The sequence below is a fragment of the Anabrus simplex genome, chromosome 6 (genome assembly GCF_040414725.1).
Source record: "Anabrus simplex isolate iqAnaSimp1 chromosome 6, ASM4041472v1, whole genome shotgun sequence".
Taxonomy (NCBI): domain Eukaryota; kingdom Metazoa; phylum Arthropoda; class Insecta; order Orthoptera; family Tettigoniidae; genus Anabrus; species Anabrus simplex.
Window position 1 is genome coordinate 65,603,289 of NC_090270.1, and position 20,782 is coordinate 65,624,070.

At 42.3% G+C, this 20,782-nt stretch overlaps 1 protein-coding gene and 1 pseudogene across 1 annotated transcript in view; both read left to right on the top strand.

The window, feature by feature from the left end:
- The window catches only part of LOC136875863 (growth factor receptor-bound protein 10), a 1,220,440-nt gene that overhangs the window by 409,710 nt on the left and 789,948 nt on the right, over positions 1-20,782 (top strand). The gene's annotated exons all lie outside the window — the stretch shown is intronic.
- Positions 1,632-1,750, top strand: LOC137501363 (5S ribosomal RNA; annotated as a pseudogene).

Consider the following 20,782-nt stretch of genomic DNA (forward strand, 5'->3'; position numbering starts at 1 on the left):
AGCCCAAAGCGTTTAAATGGAAAAATAAAACAGTATTTTCCAGTCCTGAAATTGGATTCCGATGTATTTTATTTGTTTTATATTCATGTTTTATCATCATTGTTTCAGTTTTTAATTTACAAATTAGGCACAGCTCGAGTTCCAGATTCCTACAAGACAAATTCTGTAGCTACCATTATATTATTACAGATACAAATGACTTTATATCACACTTTGAATGGGAATACACATAAAACAATACTACAGAATCTTTACGCTCAGCGAAACCCTGCAAAGTACTTTACTTTTTGTTTTTGTCCGTTGTATCTGTTTATTTCACATACACATTCCTTATCTTCACGTAGTTGTTCTTTTGGAAACTGCAACAGTGCTTCTTCTCGACCAATCTCTCCTCTTCGTAAAAAATAATAATATTCTTCCCTTCCTATCAGGTGTTGAATTTTGCACCGACTCGACTGCATTTCTTATCAACTGCTCATCGTTCGTTGAACACATTTGTTTACGACATGACAGAAGTATTAAGTACCCCACTTGGGCATAATGGATTGTCACTAAACAGTGGACGAGAATGTCAACAACGTCTCCATAGACAAAGGACTACTAAGCGTTAACTAACATTCTTCAAGGAATCAATGTGTGACCTCCTACTCACCCATGGTTCGTTAAGTTCGACGGACATAATCGACAATGAACTAAAGGGTGATCAACATGAAAACATTTTTCACAGTGAGCATGTGGATTGAAGGCGATGTTTTTGTAACTTTTCTAGAAACAATTTGCAGGTGTTTCAAACATTTGTGAGTGTTCAGAAGCGTATCTGCATTTCAAAGAAACATATCGGATCAGTTCGCAGAGTTCCTGGGTTCGATTCCTGGGCTAAGGGATGGAACGGCTTTTCACATCATTGACAGATCAAATGAGGAATTGCCTGGCGTGAGAAGCTGCGGATACAGTAATGCAAATCAAGAAACCTATATCTGCAGGTCATTTTGGCTCGGCAGCAATTTTTGTAAGCTGTATTTCCCAGAAGTTTCTTTATGTTTCTTTTGTCGGTTGAATTAGATCCGGCCTCGTGGTGTAGGGGTAGCGTGCCTGTCTCTTACCCGGAGGCCCCGTGTTCGATTCCCAGCCAGGTCAGGGATTTTTACCTGGACCTGAGGGCTGGTTCGAGGTCCACTCAGCCTGCGTGATTAGAATTGATTAGCTATCTGACGGTGAGATAGCGGCCCCGGTCTAGAAAGTCAAGAATAACGCCCGAGAGGATTCGTCGTGCTGAGCACACGACACCTCGTAATCTGCAGGCCTTCGGGCTGAGCAGCGGTCGCTTGGTAGGCCAAGGCCCTTCAAGGGCTGTAGTGCCATGGTTTTTTTTATGTCGGTCGAATTAAACGTATAGACAACAATGAGAAGAATCTGTCTAATACAAGAAGTCCTTATCATACCTGAGATAAATAGGATGTTATTTTCTTACTGAAATTTCCTTACCCTGCCACGCGATCTAATATGCAGTTTTATCAGATTATTAATCTGTGGTGGAGTGCTGGCCTCCGGATCCGAAGATTATGGTTCGAACCCGGTGTAGTCAGACTTTTGAAGGGCGGAAAAACCCAAACACACACCTTACTACCAACGTCAGCGGCCATACTATGTTGAGTACACCGGTTCTCGTGCGATCACCGCAGTTAAGCAATATTGGGCGTGGTCAGCACTTGGATGACTGATCTCATTGGAACAACACATGCTGTTGGTGCTATTTAAAAAAAATGCGTGCCAAAAGCCTGGATTCAATTCCAAACCTCTCCGTAGTGTTTATTCGGAATGAGGGGCATATGGCACTGTTGATGGTGATTCGTCCATCGGATGGAGACGTCAAGTCTTGAGCAGACTCGTTGGTTCTCTTTGACAGGAGTAGGCTTTGTGCCGGCACCGGGTTTCACTCTCTGTCTTCCTACTATAATTGATCATGTCACTCATTTTATATCTCATTAATTCCTCTGATGAGGTTGACGTTAGGAAGCATCCCGTCGTATAAACTCGTTACGTTGATTCATCACACTTCATACCCGACCCCGATTTTAGTCAACTCGTTTTTAAACGAGGCAGATTTAAAAAAAAAAACCTTCCTTGTATTTAATAACTATGAGGGTTTGTCCCTGTCTTTCCCGTTACAGTTCGTTTAACACACACACACACACACACACACACACACACACACACTCACACACACACACACACACACTCACTCTCTCTCTCTCTCTCTCTCTCTCTCTCTCTCTCTCTCTCTCTCTCTCTCTCTCTCTCTCTCTCTCTCTCTCTCTCTACCAACCACCTCAGAAACACATATAGTGAATGCAACCCTCCACATAGGTTTGGCGTCGGGAAGGGTATCTGGCCTTAAAACCGGGCCAGTCTAACATTTGCGCTACAGTTCGTTCTGACGATCCTACTAGGATGTGGGGAAAAGCGACGGAAAAAAGAAGAAGAAGAAGAAGCCAATGGTCGCCTAATAGAGTCTCGGTTTCTCTGCCATTTGGTAGAGAAGCATAGAAATTGAGAAGCAGGTAACCTAAATGACATCAAATAAAAAATGTCTGCTACATGGTAGATTATTATTTTTTCTTCTAGGATTCGAATAGCGGGTGCCTTGGAGTAAAGCTAGTGAGCTATTACACCTCATTTCCCTTGTCCTTCAGTACATGACTGCGGAAATTGGGCGTGAAATATTTATTTTCTACGTCTAACCTTAAAAGTTACGGCAGTATTTTAAGTTTCCGCTGACGATTTTAGTCAACTCGTTTTTAAACGAGGCAGATTTAAAAAAAAAAATCCTTCCTTGTATTTAATAACTATGAGGGTTTGTCTCTGTCTTTTCCGTTACAGTTCGTTTAATGCAAGCTTCTGATGATGTTAGTAGCGGGGGAGAGGAGAGGAGCTGTTAAGCAAGTAGTACAGAGAGGAAGAGACGGACTGGAAACAAGTAGCCGCCAACTTGTGTCAATCCCGTGGACTTTCAATTAACACTGGAGAAAGGTAATGAACTGCGAACAGCGCATGCCAATAGGTACTCGCGGCTGCACCTCTCGTTGTGCATAATAAAAGTACTCCTCGCATCTTGTTAGAGGCAGTGAATCTGTACAAATAAAATAGCAGTTGTGTCTGTACTTTGGTCCGAATGTTTAAAATGTGGTATCTCTGTGTTGGTAATTTCCAGAATAAGAATGGGATGCATTTTTTAACTTTTCATCATGTATGCATTTATGAATGTAGCTTATGTCCGGCTCCATGGCTAAATGGTTAGCGTGCTGGCCTTTGGTCACAGGGCTTTCGGGTTCGATTCCCGGCAGGGTCGGGAATTTTAACCATAATTGGTTGATTGCCCTGGCACGGGGACTGCGTGTACGTGTCGTCTTCATCATCATTTCATCCTCATCATGACGCGCAGGTCGCCTACGGGAGTCAAATCAAAAGACCTGCACCTGGCGAGCCGAAGTCCTTGGACACATTCCGGCACTAAAAGCCTAAGCCATTTCATTTTCAATATAGCTGATGATTGATTAGTAGGGCTGGGAATTAGAAGACCTGTAAATTGCTTAAAAAACACCTGTAAAAATCTAAACATATCATAAAAGAGCCCTAAAAACTGGCAAAAATGACGTACAATGAGGTCCAAATTCATTCAAAATTTTAGTTTTAATTACCTATCTAATGGAGGAATATGATGTTTAAAATGCAAAGTTCTAGTGGTATGCAACAAACAGTACAAAAATAGACGAATGGAATACTCATTTCAGGAATTATATAGGTTTAGATTAACATAATTAAAAAAAGGAATTCCGTGTTTTTTAAAAGTACTTGCAGAATTTAAAATGAATTTTTTTTCCGTCTAGAATGAATTCAGCGAACCCGCAATGGACATTCTGGAGACAGAAATTGAAGTTTATGTAACTGGATTCATATTTGGCTTAACCACACTAGGGTTACAGAGTTGGGATTCGGAAACCTTACCTCACTTGGCTTTGCAATATATTACACTAGTCATCTCCAGGTTCTTAGGTGTAAAGATCGTCCGTTTTCAGACATCAAGTTGCGAAACATCAAGGAACTTCTCCCCACAACAACGGATGTTAGGGGTTCATACTTGAAGAACATCAAAATTTTCTCCTTTCAATATTTTTTTATTTACCTTAATTTAATACTCCTGTTTATAAGCATTATTTTTATCTTTAATTTGATTTAATTTTCATTTCATTTTCTCTCCCACTACAGAAAAGATGTTTAAGAGGTGATAGATGAACCAATGATCATTCGAATTAAGAATGGGCAGTACAAATGTAGTCGAAAGGAGGTGAAGTTCCAACGAAATAAACAGGCCGTTAAGACCTGAAAAAAGGTTAAAAAGAACAAATAAAACCCACCATCTCTTTCGAAAAATCCAAAATCATCAGAAACAGCAAACAACCACTTAAATACCTCAAAGTTCAAGAACAAAAGATTGAAATAGTACAAGAATGTAAACATCGCGAAGAATGGATTAGTTGGAATGCTGTGGAATGCATAGCAATGGAATTCAGGAAAAATAAACTTGAACTGGCCTTCCAACTATCAAAAGATACATACAACAAGAAATCTCTTTCACGGGGATCCAAAATTGAGCATTATAAAACAGTGATTAAACCAGAAGCACTATAGCTGCAGAAGCACTAAACATGAAATTCAAAGGCCAGATGGAGAAACTAGAGCTAAAAGAAAGGACAATTTTAAGAAAGATTATAGGACCAAAATTTCAGGACAATAAGATTACATACATCAAGAATGGAACGTTCTACAAGAAAATTGAAAAAAATAACACTACTCTCAGATACTATGCGAAAAGGGAGGATTATTGTTTACGGTCATCTCCTCAGAATGAACTGTAATAGATTAACCAAACAAATCTTTGAGATCTTCCGTAACCGCAAAACAAAGACTGAAAAAAGGCCTATTAGAATTTAAAATTACAGAAAATTCACTATTCGATCGAACAGCTAGGCCTAATTGTAATAACTGAAGACGAAAATATAAGGTTGCAAGACAAATGTACATTAACCGAGCTCGATAGCTGCAGTCGCTTAATTGCGGCCAGTATCCAGTATTCGGGAGATAGTGGGTTCGAACCCCACTGTCGGCAGCCCTGAAAATGGTTTCCGTGGTTTCCCATTTTCACACCAGGCAAATGCTGGGGCTGTACATTAATTAAGGCGACGGCCGCTTCCTTCCCACTCCTAGCCCTTCCCTGTTCCATCGTCGCCATAAGACCTATCTGTGTCGGTGCGACGTAAAGCAACTAGCAAAAAAAAAATTAAAAAAATCTACATTAAAAGCCAAATCTATTACCTCGGAAGATGAGAGGAAACGGAGATCAGAAAGAATGAAGAAATACTGGGCACTGAGAAAAGAACAACACACAAAGAAGTCATTGATTCAACGTACCGCTGAAAGGGTGAGAAAGAATAAAACCCACCATTTTCTGGCCTGCAATGACCCAGAATGAACATACGTTATGTTGGGCCTCGTCTTCGGACACTAGAGAACAAAAAGACTTTTCCTCTACTTCCGAGCCCTACTGATGAGCATGTGAATTAGAGATAGCTACCGCTTTGGTAAAATGGCGCTATGATCGGCCCGGTAAATGTGATTCCACGGCGTAACACGTGCCTGGGATGTCGTCAGACCTCGTACTAGCCGTGTGAGTGACAGTTGGTCGCACTAGATCTCTGCACATTGGTTGCGGCCAGATTATTGGTGCCAGACGTATGGGTCATTCCATCTGTGAAGTCGTGCAGGTACTGGGCGAGCTTGGAATTGTACGTTGCTTGCTCTCGATTCAGATCATGTAATTCTCTTTTCATACATACATCAAGCGGTGAGATTCTAAACATTGTGTACACAGAAAGATATCCCTTCCACAGTCGGAATGAAGATGAAGTAACTCAGTAGCACCCAAAATGTATTTAATTTTAACCTACTCTACACTACGCTCACATTTAGTTTAATAGTTTACTTACTAAGGAGTCTGCCCTTTTACAGACAGATCGACATATTCATACTTTTACTCCAGCTGCATACATACAGTTTTGAATTTTGAAAACATTTCTTAGCAGGCAAAGAAAACGTAAAATTAAACAATTTCTTAATTGTGCCGAAAGTTGAAGGACTGTAGGGACCGGTAATGTTTCAAATTGTGAGTTTTGGATAGCTCTATCAAACTAAACAAAAACAGATTTCGAAAATCACTTCCGGCCTAAATGCAGTTCGGGTAAAAACAGCCTAAAATCGCTTGTTTCTTTGCTCGTTTTCTTTTTCATTCAAATCCTGGCCAAATTAACTTATTTACATAATTATTTCTGCAATGAGTTCCTTCGTTCAATACCATAGGCTGTTCCTTGATTTTTTGAAAACTGTCCGCACCGAATGTAGTTATAAGGGCTTAAGTGAAACTCTGCATTGACCCACATTAGCGCTCGTTGTGGTGCTTAACTGAAACTCTGCATTGACCCACATTAGCGCTCGTTGTGGTGCTTAAGTGAAACTCTGCATTGACCCACATTAGCGCTCCTTGTGGTGCTTAAGTGAAACAATGCACTGACTCACATTAGCGCTCGTAGTGTTAGAAAAAGGCAAACTGATAATTTAATCGATCGCATAACAATGATTAAGAAAATAATTCTAAATTTTAGGAATAAATAAAGAATATATTCACATAATTTATTACATTTTATTTACCTAAAATTCGTAGCTCATATCCCTAGGATGTTTTCAACATTGAGCTGCTTGCCTGAAGGGCTAGAACTCTGATGTTCTTTCCTCTTTTCTAGATTCATGTATCGTGTTCGCCATTTAAATTATTGCGTATGGTTGCTACAGAATGTTTTATTACACTGATGAAGATTTCATCCTGTAAGGTTTTTTTTTTTTTTTAAGTTTGTACCGTCCTTTAGCAGTCAACGAAAAATGTTAGAATTCTACCTCGTGAGCCAATAAAGAGACCAGTACTCGGATATGTATGTATGTTGGGTATTCACCCCGAAGGCTGGTTGGATCCTCAACAGGTTCACCATTAGCTGTCATAGATGGCTTAGGTGTCACTGAAGAGGCGTACTAGGGAAATGAGAAGTGAGGTAGTTTCCCGTTGCTTTCCTCACCGAGCCAGAAGTTGCTATTGCACATCAGTCTGCCAAGCCCACTGAAATGCCTGCACCAACCGACCGTATGAGCGACATTTTCACACCATTCATAGCAGGGACTGGCTGCATAAGGAGTGGCATTACTAGCGTCACTCATACCTCAGCCACTTTTATATTGTCAAAGCCAAGGAAGAGACTGAGACAGGTCAATGAAAGTAACAATTTTATTCTAGCCCATACGAGCAGACATAGCGCACTGTAAAAACTACATCTTGCCAGCAAAGGCATAGTACTCGGATACTCTGTAGATTATTCTTGCCTAGAAAGTATCATGTGGCCGGTTCATACCTGTCTGGTTGCGTAGGTGACTCTTCACATCGGAGAGTAATCATCAACTCAGCCCACGGTCGTTAGTAATTTACAAATTAAAATGGACGGTGTGAATAAAAAATAAATTAGTGAAACCAGTCAGTGTATTGTCCTCCAGCAGTCGCATTTTCCCTCTTCTCATACTTAAATAAAATACTAGGATATGTAGGGGCTATTAGTCTGATATAACGACAGTCTCATTTTATTGTATTGGGCTGAAATGTATCAATGGTAATATAACGACATTGCTTCCATCTGGTGTGTTCGTGAATATAAAACGTGTTTTAATATATAGCCTATTGCAGACAGCCTCGCCTGAACTGTATGGAATCAGCTGTACATATTTTATGATTAATGCCTTCAATTCCCATGTCAATGTGTTATTTTTTTCATACGATCGTTTTAAAGAAGAAAAGAAAGAACTCCTCCAGTTTGAATTGGAATTCATGAGTAGATTCTGGAGAAAAGGAGGAGTATAAACTTTTGTGTGGAACCTAATTATTTATAATTAAAATCCTTCTCAAGGTCAGTTTCTTCGCTTTTGTGATGTGCCGAGCTACGCCAAGATGTATTGCTCCGGTATTTATTTGCTGTAGATTGGCCAGTATCAATTCGCCCCTCCTGCCAACTGGGTATGGTAACTCATCCAAGTTTGTTTTCCCCCAAAATGCATGCATTTAATATTAAACCATCATAATTGTTTCTTACCTTTAGAAGAAGCCTTTTTTCCTAATATTGTGAATGTTTAATTCTTTGTATCATTGATATACAACAACACAGTGAAGTGCAGAGTGGAACTAATAATACCTATATGTTTAGTTAACGCAGTGTAATATTTCTTTGTTCACTTGCTGCTGCCTGTTTCTGCGATAGTCACCCTATACAGAATATTACCAGACTGTCCCAACTTACCCAGGTTGACACCACTGGTGAACATATATTTTATTCCTTAACCTCGCAGAACCTCGCATTACACTATCTTTCAAGACGGCTAACTAACTCTCTGGGACTAAAATGCTCCTTTAACACATACTGTATGTATGTGTTATATACAGTATATACAGTATCCAAAGTATACCTTGCATGACTTGAAAGGCGCATAAAAAACAATTGTGTATTATGCAGAGAGGTGGTAATAAAATTTATTAAGACGCGAATATGTTTGCTCGAGCATCTTAATAACCATTATTGGCAAGATGCACAAGACTGCATTTTTTCCGACTATAATTAAATGTGTAAGTTTTGATTCTTTCGCAATATATCTCAGACCGGGAGATTTACACTGACTTAGCAAATGTCATGGGATAGTCACCTAATAGCGTGTGGGGCCTCCTCTGGCCCTGCGAACTGGAGTGAGACGCCGTGGAAGTGAGTCGACAAGTCCCTGGTAGTCCTCTGGACGCAGCTGACACCAAATCGTTTGCAGAGCGGCCGCCAATGCTGGTCTGTTCGTGGGTGCAGGATCCATGGCACGGAGCCTGCGTTCCAGGACATCCCAGATATGTTCGATAGGGTTCATATCGGGGCTCCTGGGTGGCCATGGCAGTCGTTGGACCTCCGCTGCATGTTCCTGGAACCATTCCCGGGTGACATGGGAACGAAGAACCGTCTGGGCACTGGAAGGCCAAAAATGGGTGGAGATGGTCTCCGAGTAGCTCAACATACCGCGTACCATTCAACGTCTCTTCCAGAACAACTAGGGGGCCCATTCCATACCAGGAAAATGCACCCCAGACCATAACAGAGACACCAGCGCCCTGGACTACACCTTCGAGGCAGGCGGGATCCATCGCTTCATGTGGTCTGCGCCATACACGGTGCCTCCCATCGGCATGGTGCAGTTGAAATCGTGATTCGTCCGACCATATCACGTTACGCCATTGTTCCAGTGTCCATCCCTGGTGACTGGCGACAAATTCGCGTCGTTGTGCCCGATGACGTTGGGTTAACAGTGGCACCTATGTGCGGCGCCGGCTCCCATACACCGTAGAACACATGTTCCTACGGATTGTCCACTAGGAGACGTGTCTAGCACGGCCAGTGTTGAATTGAGCCGTGATTTCTTGCACGGTTGCCCGTCTGTCACTACTGACAATCCGTCTCAGATGTCGCCGGTTACGGTCATCGAGGGTGGCTGAACGGCCGGTCGTTCGTCTGTTGTGGACGGTGACACCCGCATTCAACCATTCACGATACACCCTGGACACGGTTGATCGTGTGAAGCCGGATTCCCGCACCACTTCCGAAATCGCACTTCCCTTCCGCCGGGCACCGACCACCATACCCCGTTCGAACGGTGTCAGCTCACACGACGTTCCATGTTACATCTGTCACATGCACAGCCACTGCTCATAAGTTCTCCCATACAACTGCCGCTGGCACAGGGGCGTGTGGTGCGCAGACAACGCACCTGCACATCAGTGCTCCGCTATCCTTTGACCTTTGCTCAGTCAGTGTATTACGGCGAAGATGTGCGGAGAAGGTGATGGTTTTGGCGACCGTGACATATACTAGGTGGCATTCGCCTTAGTCTAGGAGAATGGAAAACCACGGAAAACCATTCTCGGGACAGCGGACGGTGGGGACCAGCCCCTCTCTGTCTTCGGATTACAGAGGCGTAGACGGTAGAACCGTGTCCACCCCTCCTGCTCGGTTGGTTGGTAGTAATGCAGAGCTGTCGGACCACGGACCAGCCGTGCCCACTTGTAGGTCGAAACCTTCCGCCGACCTTTTCCAATACTACTAGTAAATGTTTTCAATCCTCCCCTGTAGATGGAGGCGGGCCTTTTCGACGGTGACGCCGTCTCTCACCCCAGGAGGTTTGTATCGGAGAAGGTGAGAGGGTTGGCGGCCGTGACCTATTCTGGGAATCTTTCAGTCGTTATTTCGTACTCCAAGCGCAGCGCCGTATGTTTGCCATTTACGAGTACTTTGATAATAATAAAAAATAAAGTAAAACAACTTTGCAAGAAATACCTCAAAACAAGATGTACATTACTGAGATAAAAATATTGATATTCATGAGACACATTTGATGGTTTAATCAGAAATGAGTGAACCAGCCTTTGGATCTAGTTTTTGGAACTATAGGGTCTACATATCTACACTCGTCACTTCTCGACTACTGCGACAGATGGCAGGCATTGAGCCAGAGTGTTCCCGACTAGTTCAACACATGGCCTGGATGGAACTTTAACCTTACAGTCAAGATACATTAAAATACAGAAAAATGACTCACTTTGTTATAATATTAAAATTAACACGGAGGGAATTGATTTTATTTTAAGTACAGGTCACTGATTGTGCAGTTTGTGAAATTTACCTGGGCAGTGGAGTATTTGAAGTTTGAAATACTTAAGGTTCATGTGAATTTGTATATGACGGTGTTGTAATGTTAAGCTAGTAGTAAACTCAACCTATAGTATTGTGAGCCGTAGATTTAAGCACTGGAAATTCTTAAGTTGTGTGTGAATTTGTATGTGTTGTTGATGATGATGATGATGGATTTAGAATGTTAAACGAGTAGTAATAGTTTCTTTGCATGCAACTGCTTGTTGTACTCTTCTTGTTATTGGGTAATTTTGTTTCAACTTTAGTTTTTTATCACACTACTGTATGTAATCATTGCCACCGGGATATTTCCCAGTTGTGATGTACTTGTTAATAATTATAAGTTGCTTTAATGTTTATCAAGTCAGGATTGTTCCGCTTACGATATTAATCGATATAGGATATGCTTAGTCGGAAATCGATAGTTGGAATAACAACAGTGAAAATCCACAGCCTCTTTCCAGTCAATCGACTGGGTTAGGAATAGAATGAATGGAGCTCCCATCTAGCCGTGAGGATAGGAATTGTGCCGGCTGCCGAAGCCTGTCGCACACCTCTGAGGCAATGATTAATGAATTACAGATTGAATGAAATGATATTGTTGGAGAGTGTTGCTGGATTGAAATATGACAGGGAAAACCGGAGTACCCGGAGAAAAACCTGACCCGCCTCCGCTTTGTCCAGCACAAATTTCATATGGAGTGACCGGAACTTGAACCATGGGACTCAGCGGTGAGAGGCCGTTGCGCTGCCGCCTGAGCAACGAAGGCTCTAGTTGGAATAACAACAGTATAAATGGTGTACAGTTACGTCACATATAATTAGCGTGTTAAAAGAACTTAGATAGATTTTTTCACATGGTTCTACTTAGATAACACGCTCTCTGTAGATCAGTCATTGGTAGAGTGTCGGCCTTCGGATCAGAAGATTGCAGGTTTATACGTAGCAGAGGTAATCTGATACTTTTGGTGAGTGAAGAGAAGTATATCGGCGTTGCGCCTAGAAAAACTGCTGAGTAGCTTGGAGGGTAGAGCGTTAGCGCGTTGGCCTTCTAAGGCCAACTTGGCGGGTTCGATCCTTGCTCAATCCGGTGCTATTTGAAGGTGCTCAAATACGTCAGTCTCGTGTCGGCAGATTTACCGGTACGTAAAAGTAGTCCTGCGGGACAACACTCCGGTACCTCGGCATTTCCAAAAAGCGTAAAAGTAGTTTGTGGGGCGTAAAAACCATTATTATTATTATTATTATTATTATTATTATTATTATTATTATTATTATTATTATTTTGCAGATTGATACGAACAAAAAGATCGAGAAGAGACGTCCTTGTGAGGTATTTCTAAAAAATTATCGCTTCCTTTGGTGTTTCCTGTTGATTCAACCTGTCGTGGGAACAAAAGTCTGACAAAAATGCAGGTTGAGTCATCCTCACTTCCAGAGGTCAAAGGAAGTGACGTGCCTTCATTTCCACGTTCTCTGTTTGCGGTGATAAGGTGGTAAAATGTATGGTCTTTCCATCTTTGCTTAAAACAAACATATTCTGAAGAATGTTGTGTTCAAAAGATGATAATCGTCGAATACGAGACCGTCGACGATGACTCTTACTATTCAAAATGTAGAATTGTAAACGAAGCCCTTCATAAATTCACTTCATTAGCATTTTAACGTTTAATTAGAAAAAGCAGTAAAGGAAATCAAAGTGGATTTTGGAAAAGGAATTATAGTTAATCAAATCCCTGAGATTTGCGGACGATATTGTTATTTTATCTGAGTTTGGGAAGATCTGGGGAATTGGTATGGACACAGCCTTGCGGAAGGAGTGCAAAATGAAAATAAGTAAAATAAAAGTAAAAGTTAGCATTATTATTATTATTATTATTATTATTATTATTATTATTATTATTATTATTATTATTTGCTATTTCCTTTACGTCGCACCGACACAGATAGGTCTTATGGCGACGATGGGGCAGGAAAGGCTTAGGAGTGAGAAGGAAGCGGCCGTGGCCTTAATTAAGGTACAGCCCCAGCATTTGCCTGGTGTGAAAATGGGAAACCACGGAAAACCATCTTAAGGGCTGCCGACAGTGGGATTCGAACCCACTATCTCTCGGATGCAAGCTCACAGCTGCGTAACCCTAGCCGCACGGTCAACTCGCCCGGTAGTTAGGAAATATAGTCTTAAAGCATGTAGATTTTTTTTTTTTTTTTACAAGTTGCTTTACGTCGCAACTTTTGTCGCACCGACACAGATAGGTTTTTGGCGACGATGGCATAGGAAGGGGCTTGGAGTGGCAAGGAAACGGCCGTGGCCTTAATTAAGATACAGCGTGGCGGGAAAATTGGAAACCATGGAAAACCATCTTCAGAGCTGCCGACAGTGGGGTTGGAACCCACTATCTCCCGAATGCAAGCTCACAGCTGCGCGCCCCCTAATCGTACGGCCAGTGGTGAATATTGTTGCTTGTGTAGGAGAATATCTGACGATGGCGAAAGTAAGGAGTACATAAAATGCAGATTAGAATATGCAAGGAAAACCTTTCTTAAGAAAATAAATTTGCTAATATCAAAAATAGATATACAGCAGATATTAGAAAACTGCTGTTGAAGACTTTTGCGTGGCATTGTACGAAAGTGAAACATGAACCATAACTAGTGCAGAATGGAGGGTATTTGGAGCTTTTGAAATGTGGTGTTACGGAAGAATGCTGAAGTTTTTGTGGGTGGATCGGATCACAATTGAAGAAATACTGAATCGAGTTGATGAAAAGAGAATTATTGGGAGAAATTTGACCGGAAGAAGAGAATAGTCGTTAGGATACATCTTGAGGTACGTTACCGCAATTGTGTTAAGTTAGTTTTCGCGGGAGGTGTCGGTGATAAGAGCAGTAGGGGTAAAATAAAGGTATGAATATGACTGATTAGAATAAAAGTAGTCTGTGTCTGTTAAGTCTTCAGGCTGGAGGTTGGTTGGATCCTCAGATTGCACCAGCAAAGGTTACGCGGTTATATGGAAACAGCAAAATCCGACGGTGGCGCTATAATGAGGCGTTCAAGGCAAGATGAGGAGGAAGGCAGTTTGCCATTGCTTTCCTCTATGGGCCAGAAGGTGCTATTGCAGCACATCTTGTCTTATGAGTATTAGTATAGCATCCTGACACACGAGACTGAAACTTCGAAGGAAGCTAAGTTTTGTTCTGTACTGTATGAAGGGATGGATGCAAAAACATTGCAATCATCGAGAAGTAGCTGCAGTAGAAATGAAAACAATAGCACAGAACAGGGTGACATGGAGGACTGCATCAAACTAGTCTATGGACTGATGACCCAATCAACAGCAGCAACAGATGTAGTTATGTCCGATGGAGCATTTTTAAATTCAAGTATTGAATTTGGACAGGGAGTATTTTGAACATACACAGTGCCATTCTGTTTTTGAAAGTTACAAAGAAAGAAATAGAAATGCAGATTGAAATGTCTTGCTTATTCAAAAGCCTGATATTACATTACACTCGGCACAAATCCTATCTTTGTGAGTCTCGTGTCTCCCCCTGCTCATACCACTTAACCCTCGGAATTTTAATATACATTTTGCACGCGCCGTGGAACCTGAGATGGGGTAATCTACCAAGTATGAGTACAAAGAACTTAATTTAAACAGAAATATTTGTGCTTTTTAACTACGTGAACCGTTGTGTTGCGAGTCCCATTATGACCGCACTCCACTCCCAAGCTTGCACGGAAGCCCCGTTCTAAGCAAACGCGTTAGGGAGGGATTAAAACATTAAAAAGGAACATTTCGTTAAAATTTAGGTATAGCTATGTTCTTCTTGTCAGACATTTCTAGGGATGGCGTACCTGCCTGCCTTACCAGGGGACCTGGATTCGATCTTCGGTCAATCCAGGGATTTTAATTCTGAGACAGGTTTCACTCAGACTTTTGGGACGAACTTTATAGCTGCCTGGCTTAATAACTGTGGACCTCTAACCAGCACTCGGATGCAGGTAAAAATCCTTGTCCTGGCCGGAAATCGAATCCGAGGCCTCCGGGTAAGAGGCAGGCACACTATCCCTACACCGCAGGGCCGGCTAATAAATATAATGCATTATGATAAATATAATACGTTGTAATAAATAAATAAATAAATAAATAAATAAATAAATAAATAAATAAAGTTCGGGGTTGTTGTATAACCTGTGTACGATCGCATAGTAAACATTGGTGTAGCAATAAAGGTATCAAAACCGGAAATACTCGATATATGGGGGGAAACTAATTTGGGGGCTGTGGGTGTAAACGCGTAGGCGTTGAATGTACCAATATCGCTGCGCCGAAATAAAATAATATGTATTGGCCCACTATGTCTTACGCCCCTGAAAATTTCTATCATAACTTTCCTAGAAGCTGGAGTCATATAGTATTAGTGAGGTCACTGATCAAGACTTCTCAGACGGGGTCTACTTACGGTAGGGTGGTCAGCTCCTTTCCGCTCCTCCTCTATGTAGGCAGTAGCACGTGAGCTACCCGTCCGAGTGGTGACCACGCCCAGTGTTGCTTAACTTTAAAGATTTCACTGGAGCCTGTATTTCGACATGGGTACCCTGTCACAGCAGTTAGTAGACAATGGAGTACAGCACTTCGTATTAGAGAAAACGTGGCACTTCATACGCTACTCTGGTTCACAGCTAAGAGATCATCAGACACAGTGAAGTGGTCGGTGACTTCGTGTACGACAGTATGTACCGCTGAAGCACGCTCCTCTGGAAGTAACTAAAGCATGGTTTATGCCTTTGCTGACAGCTATAATATGTCAAACGAGTTGTTTTCTTTCTGCTACCTGTTTATGGTATTAATAACCAGCATACCTAACGTGCATTCCATATCAAGATTAATGACATAATACTAATTTCATCCGGCCTGGGTACTTGCTGTTCAACAGTGCTTGTTGTCATTATCAACGTCTTCCTGTAGGTGATTCATGTTCCAACCGTCTAGCACAGAGGTGCTCAGCTAGGCGCCCTGGCTGGCGGCCGGGCTGGCGTGACGTAAATGCGGGCAGCTTGCGTAGCAAGCATACGTCACAGTGAAGAGGGAGAGCGAAGACATTTTTCAGGAAAGCGAGGGAGCATTGACGTTAGATTGTGATTACGAATCTCTCCTCCACTACTCAGCGAAGTGTTTATTGGGATGCATTATTTAAAATAACAATATAATCGTTACAAAAACTGACCTTTTCAAGATATTCCGGTTTGATTTATACTGCTCTCGATACACACAGTCAGTTTTATTTATTTATTTATTTATTTATTTATTTATTTATTTATTTATTTATTTTTATTCTTCTTCTCCTCCTTCTTACTCTGTTTACCCTCCAGGGTTAGTTTTTCCCCCAGACTCAGCGAGGGATCCCACCTTTACCGCCTCAAGGGCAATGTCCTGGAGTGTGAGACATTGGGTCGGAGGATAATACAACTGGGGAGGATGACCAGTAGCTCGCTCAGGTGGCCTCACCTTCTATGCTGAACAGGGACCTTGGTGGGGGATGGGAAGATTGGAAGGGATAGACAAGGAAGAGGGAAGGAAGCGGCCATGGCCTTAAGTTAGGTACCATCCCGGCATTTGCCTGGAGGAGAAGTGAGAAACCACGGAAAACCACTATCAGGATGGCTGAGGTGGGAATCGAACCCACCTCTACTCAGTTGACCTCCCGAGGCTGAGTTGACCCCGTTCCAGCCCTCGTACCAAATTTCGTGGCAGAGCCGGGAATCGAACCCGGGCCTCCTGGGGTGGCAGCTAATCACACTAAACACTACACCACAGAGGCGGACAATTTATATATTCATTCAAAGGAAAGTGACACGGTATAATTTTTGTGTTACAATCCACAAAAGTACAGGGTTTCAGCATACAAGCTACGATTTACAATTATTCCTTGGATGGGAATGGCAGTATTTTCATTTAAAAAAAATAAAATTCCTGTTATGCATTAAGCAAAAAGTAATAGAAGTACACAATGTAACAGTGATTTTGTACAGCGTTGTAGTGTTGTGTGACTTTCACTGTTTACTGAATTTCTGAAAATAGTATTTAACATTTAACAGTCCGACTCGTTGGCTGAATGGCCAGCGTACTGGCCTTCGGTTCAGAGGGTCCCGGGCTCTATTCCCGGCCGGGTCGGGGTTTTTAATCGCTTCTGATGAATTCTTCTGGCTCTGGGAATGGGTGTTTGTGTCTGTCCCAACACTTTCCTCTTCATATTCACACAACACACTACACACTACCAACCACCACAGAAACACGCAATAGTGATTACATCTCTAAATATGGGGTTTACGCGACGCAATTCGCACCCGCGATCCCACACGTGTGGGAAAAGCGGTTGGAAAAGAAGAAGCAGTATTTAACAGGCGTCTGATGATAATAGCTAGCCTTTAAAAGGCGAGGGGGAGTTTTCATTACGAGTGAGGACATAGATATTTACTATCGAAGATTAAAGTATAATAATAACAACAACAACAACGTAAATGTATCTGCCAAATAGATACACAGCCGGGCCCGTGGTGTGGGGGTAGCGTGCTTGCCTCTTACCCGGAGGCCCCGGGTTCGATTCCCGGCCAGGTCAGTGATTTTTATCTGGACCTGAGGGCTGGTTCGAGGTCCACTCAGCCTACGTGATTAAAATTGAGGAGCTATCTGACGGTGAGATAGCGGCCCCGGTCTAAAAAGCCAAGAATAACGGCCGAGAGGATTCGTCGTCCTGAGCACACGACGCTTCGAAATATGCAGGCCTTCGGGCTGAGCAGCGGTCGCTTGGTAGGCCAAGGTCCTTCAAGGGCTCTAATGCCATGAGGTTTATTCCCGGTATGCCTAATTGCATTGTTGGTGAGTTTATCAGATAATTTAAACCCAAACAAGCACAGGCCATAGCTTATCCACCTTAAGTCTGTATTATATTAGAATTCTAAAACACCTCTTAAAATGTAATTCATTACGTGCATTATAAAATTATTTGAGGTTATAAACCTAACTCTTTATTGTATCCGGTCAAAATACATAAACTGTAATGAACAGAACTTATTTCTTACTGAAAATGACGTGTATTTCTGCCTCAATTTCAAACTCGGTATTGCCGCAGTGATCGTGAGTGACTGGGAGATCTTCGCCCAACCTTCTCGGTCTGTGACGTAGGCACAACGTCACTGTGATTGTGTACCATTGCCTGCCAGCCCGCCCACTTACAGTGTTGGGCGCCCGCGGGACCGAAAGTCCAGCGTGAGCACCTCTGCTCTACAACAAGAGGGGGGCAGCGGCGATCATGGGAGTGGACAGCGTGCGAGAAGACCATTCAGGGGCTGTAGTTTTCTTATTCTGTTTTCATAGTCAAGAGCGCCGGGTTTTGAAAATTAATGGTGGTACTCTTAACTCACAGTCCAGCCGAGCAGCTTGCGGTTTGCGTCACGTAGCGATCAATTTCCATTCAGGAGATAGTGGGTCCTCGAAGATGGTTTTCCGCGGTTTCCTATTTTCACACCAGGCAAGGCTGTACCTCAAGTAAGGCCAGGGCCGCTTCCCTCCCACTCCCAGGCCTTTCCTATACCCATTGTGGCCATAAGACCTATATGTGTCGGTGCAAATTGTTTAATTAGCATCTTTTTCAACAATAATGAATGAGTACAAACAAAAGTTCGCACAAATCCACACACAATCGACATAAAATCCTCATAAAAGGTAAAGGTGTGTTTTAATGATGAAAAAGTAAGAGATCTTACGTTTCTAATATATGTGAATTAAAAGAATGGAACCTAAAGAAATACAAAAATTCCGTCTCTAAAATAATAGACTATTTTTAACCAGAGTTTTTACAAAATTGGCGTTTATTATTAATATGAAATTTTTAAAATGCGGGATTTCTAATTCTTGATCATAGAGTATTCCTACGAACAGTCGATCATTTGTTGAAAATGTTCGCCGCAGTTTCGAGGTTTAATTTATGTTTTTGTTTCTTGATTATGGACATGCATGATTGCATTGTCGTTCAATTTTTCTTGCGTCATGATACTGCGCAGGTAGGTGTTTAATCTTCTCGAGGAGGAAAAGGAAAGTTCTGATGTTCTTGTAAAAACGGATATAATTAAAGCGATCTTTAGTAAACTTAACTACCTCTGGAATAAATTACCCTTTATAAAGTTTTGAATGAATCAGATCTAATTAATAAATATCCATATAACTCGCTTATAATTAAGAAAGTTTTGTTTTCTTTATTCTCAATGGGCTCTTCAGACCCCTCCCCCACCGTCCGCTGTTAATGTAGGGTATTGCTAGGGTTAAGGATTATAATGAAAAATTCCCCCCTTTTTCTGTCGTTTCTTCTGTTATTACTTTTAAAAAATATTTCTACTGCCTGTTTGTGCGGGTTGCTGTGCACCGTAGCACCACCAGAGTAAGCGCCACTGATCGTAGTCATCGTATTATTTTTCCGTGTTTCTGTGTGTTTTAAATATTGTGTAATAACGGCCTGCCGCACATCCTCATCCATCACGAAGTGTCGACCCTTTAAGGCCTTTTGAGGGGACCGAAGGCGTGATAATCGCATGGAGAGAGGTCAGGACTATAGGGCGGTTGCTCGAGTGTCCCATACAGCCCGCTTGTTGTTTTCCGTAATGGATGAGGTTGGCATTCCAGATCGACCGGCATCTTATGTCGAACCGCGACCCGCACGGAACTTGCTCCACAACGGTGGTTTTCGACAGACATGTTGCCCCATACACAGTCTTCATTCTCCGATGGATAACCACCGGTGTTTGTGCGGCAGCTAAGAACAGAATAATAGCACGTTGGTCCTGTTTGGACGCATTTGGGAATCATGTCGGCATACTTTACGTGGCCGCATTTAACGCATGCACCTCGGCTCGACACGACTGCCACACCATCGCAGTCGCGCTACGTTGCATGTCTCTACAGCAATGCCCTGAAACGGAAACTTCTTGATCACGTCGTATAATTCACGAGAACATTAGCTAGTTTATTATAAACCAACACAGTGGAAATGGAGTAACATAAGGACTAAATATTATTTTAGAACAATCACTATGCCTTCTCTGGACAGCATTATTGTAGCGTGTTTCTCCAATGCGATAGGCCGCTTCAGTTCGGAAAAATGTTTACCTTTTGAACCAGAACTTCGCTTATTAGAGCACTTGGATGCTAGGCGCATACTTCCCAGAGAAGTCATCGTGTAAACCGCACGATAGGGAGAATGGGGAAAGTGTTTTTACTGAACAACTCTAATTAGTGAATGCTTTCCGGAGGGTTGCGGTAATGTTAACCGCCTCCGCGCACAGCAGTCTAAACAGCGGCGGTAATCCCGTACGATAGCGAGCTCTCATTCAGATGAGCACGGATACAATCACGGAGAAAGGAGTCAGCACTAATGCATACTTGCCTGATTTCAAAGGAATTCTGAGATTTTATAGAATTTAATGAAATTTGTCTGAGAACATTTTTATTATTTACAATTTGCTTTACGTCGCACCGAGAAAATGAAAACCTACAGCCTGTTTTCCAGTCTTTGACCGGGTCAGGGATGTAATGAATGAATTATTACAATGGGGTCGCCACTCCCAAGGTGATATTAATGACTGATAAATGCTATGAAATGATAATGGAGAGTGTTGCTGGAATGAAAGATGACAGGGAAAACCGGAGTACCCGGAGAAAAACCTGTCCCGCCTCCGCTTTATCCAGCACAAATCTCACATGGAGTGACCAGGATTTGAACCACGGTATCCAGCGGTGAGAAGCCGACGCGCTGCCGTCTGAGCCACGGAGGCTCTTCGCACCGAGACAGATAGGTATTAATGGCGACAATGGGATGGGAAAGGGTTAGGAATGGGAAGGAAGCGGCCGTGGCCTTAAGGTA